The sequence below is a fragment of the Dipodomys ordii genome, unplaced genomic scaffold (genome assembly GCF_000151885.1).
Source record: "Dipodomys ordii isolate 6190 unplaced genomic scaffold, Dord_2.0 Scaffold154, whole genome shotgun sequence".
In the NCBI taxonomy this organism is placed as follows: domain Eukaryota; kingdom Metazoa; phylum Chordata; class Mammalia; order Rodentia; family Heteromyidae; genus Dipodomys; species Dipodomys ordii.
In genome coordinates, this window is record NW_012267370.1 from 331,533 (window position 1) to 334,897 (window position 3,365).

The following is a 3,365-nucleotide window of genomic DNA, read 5'->3' on the forward strand; positions in this document are numbered from 1 at the left end:
TTGTTTGATGTATATGTGTAAGTATGCATTTTTTTGTTCTGGTATTGGGGCTTAAGCTCAGGGCCTGAGTGCTGTTCCTTATCTTATGTGGTCAAGGCTGGTGCTCTATCACTTGAGCCTTACCACCACTTTCAGCTTTTTGCTGGTTGAATGAAGATAAGTCTCCAAGATTTGTCTATCTAAGCTGTTTTTGTGTCAGTTGTGGGGCTTGAACTCAGGGCCTGAGCATTGTTCCTGAGCTTTTGTATTCAAATCTAGCTATAGCCTTGCTTCCAGTTTTCTGAGGATTAATTAGAGATGAGAATCTTATGGAGGCATAGAATTCCACTGTGGTGTGTGTGTGTGTGTGTGTGTGTGTGTGTGTGTGTATCACATTTTCTTGATCCATTCATCCACTGAGGGGCATCTGGGTTGGTTCCATATCTTAGCTATGGTAAATATGCTACAATAAACATGGTTGTGCTGGTAGCTTTGGTATGACCTTATTTGTGGTCGTTTGGGTAAATGCCCAAAAGTGGGATTGCTGGGTCAAGAATGACATTGCCTCATTTGTTAGGAAATGGAAAGATTTGGAAAAAATTATATTAAGTGAAGTAAGTCAAGTCCAAAGAAACATAGGTCCCATAGTTTCCCTTGTTTGCAATGGCTAGTACATGTCTAGGACAAGCAGAGAAGGTCAAAGGCTATGTACATATGACCACATGAGATAATGTTAAACAAAATATACCCCAAGATGGGGATAAAGTTTTTTTTTTTTTTTGGTTCCGGTCATGGGGCCTGAACTCTGGGCCTGGGCGCTGTCCCTCAGCTCTTCAGCTCAAGGCTAGCACTCTACCACTTAAGCCACAGTGCCACTTCTGGCTTTTTTTCCTTTTTGCTTATGTGGTGCTGAGGAATCGAACCCAGGGCCTCATGCATGAAAGGCAAGCGCTCTACCACTGAGCTACCTTCCCAGCCCCTTTGCTACTGTTTTTAATGTACTTACAATGCACTATGTGATTCTTTTGTTTCTTTTGTATGTTCTTCCCCCACAGTGTAACCCCTGTTCTCGCTGGATTTGATGCCAGTGTTCTGCACCTTGTATATTCATTTTTGTAATTTTGGGAGGGGAAGGGATATTGGGGAACTCTTAAATGGAGATACAGGCTGACCTATTGTGAAGATGAGATGTACAGGACACTGTTGAAAATTAACTTTACAATGTCGAGGTGGGGGGCAGGAATTGGGGAGGTGGGAGGGAAGTGATGGTTGGGGGAAAACAAAGGAGGAGATAACAATGCTCGCTATGAAATGTACTCATTACCCTACTCATGTAACTGTAACAACTCTGTACAACATTTTTACAATAAAAATTTTTTTAAAAGAAAATTAAAAATTTTAAAAAAAAATTTAAAAAAACTTATGGATTTTCTTGACCAGGCTGGCTTTGAACCACAATCCTCAAATCTCAGCCTCAGGAGTAGCTAGGATTACAGGTATGAGCCACCAATACCCGACTATCTTCTTTTTTTTAGTGCTCTGTGTGTACATGGCAAACACCTCACTTTTCAGCCAGATATGGTATGCATGTGTGTAATCCCAGTACTCAAGAGGGTAAAGCAGTAGGGCTAAGAGTTTGCAGCCACTCTGGGCTACATAGACTCAAAAAAATCTGCCAGCCCCAGGCTGGGAAGGTGGCTTACCTGTAATCCTAGCTACTCAGGAGGCTGAGATCTGAGGATCATGGTTCAAAACCAGACCAGGCAGTATAATGACCTTGGAGTCCAGAGATCTATGGAGGCACAGTCAAAAGTGACAAAGGAGTTGGGGTTTTGTTTGTTTGTTTGTTTTGGTTGTGGGGCTTGAACTCTGTGCCAGGGCACTGTCCCTGAGCTCTTTAGCTCAAGGCTAGTGCTCTACCTCTTTTTTTGGGGGGGTGTTGGTCATGGGGCTTGAACTCTGGGCTTGGGCGCTGTCCCTCAGCTCTTCAGCTCAAGGCGAGCGCTCTACCGCTTGAGCCACAGCGCCACTTCTGGCTTTCTAGTGGTTTATTGGAGCTAAGAGTCTCACGGACTTTCCTTGCTCGGGCTGGCTTTGAACCATGGTCCTCAGATCTCAGCCTCCTGAGTAGCTAGGATTACAGGTGTGAGCCATCGGCACCTGGCAGTGCTCTACCTGTTGAGCCACAGCACACTTCTGGTTTTCTGGTGGTTCATTGGACATAAGAATCTCTCGGACTTAGCTGAGCACTGATGGCTCATGCCTGTAATCCTAGCTACTCAGGAGGCTGAGACCTGAGGATTGATCACAGTTCATCTCGGGCAGGAAAGACCATGAGACTCTTATCTCCAATGAACCAGCAGAAAACTGGAAGTGGCGCTGTGGCTCAAGTGGTAGAGTGCTAGCCTTGAGCCGAAGAGCTGAGGGACAGCGCTCAGGCCCAGAGTTCAAGCCCCATGACTGATAAAAAAAAATAATCTCACAGACTTTCTTCCCCGGGCTGGCTTTGAACCACGATTCTCAGATCTCAGCCTACTGAGTACCTAGAATTACAGGCATGAACCACCGGCACTCGGCTCAACAAAGGAGTTTTATTAGCTGGCCAGTGACTGACTGCCTAGTCCTCAGAACTAAGAGTAGCAGCAACCTCCAAAGGGGCAAAGACAAAGAGACAAAGAAAACCACACACAGATGGCCACTTCACAGTTGCTAGACATCAGTGTCCTGTAGCCATTAGGGTCAGGAGTGCTCTACCACTACTGATTATCAAAGATGGTTAGGACCAGGCAGACAGCATTCCACTGTCAGCTGGAGGCTAGTGATTCGTTCTTGGGGGTCAACAAGAAATGGAAAACTGAGTTCTCACAGCAGGAAAATTCATGAGACATTTATGTCCAATTAACCACTTGAAAACCAGAAGTAGAGCTGTGGCTCAAAGTGAAAAAACACTAGCCTTGAGAAAAAACAACAACAACAACTCCAGGACAACACCCAGGCCCTGAGTTCAAGTCTCAGGACCAACCAAAACAGATACCTATCTGACTGTCTATCTACCATTGGTTGTTTTTTTCCCCTCTCTTATTCCCTTATTGTGCAACATAAGACATATCGGTTGAAGTTTGGGAATGTGACTTAGTGGTAGAGTGCTTGCCTTGTGTGCATGAAGCCCTGGGTTCGATTCCTCAGTACCACATACACAGAAAAATGCTGGAAGTGGTGGCTGGTCCGATGGTAGTGGGTTATCAGAACTTATTATACAAAAAAAAAAGAATTTATTATACAACCCCCCACACTGATAAATTTGACTGGCTTAAAAAAAAAAGCTGGAAGTGGTGCTGTGGCTCACGTGGTAGAGTGCTAGCTTGAGCAAAGGAACTCAGTGACAG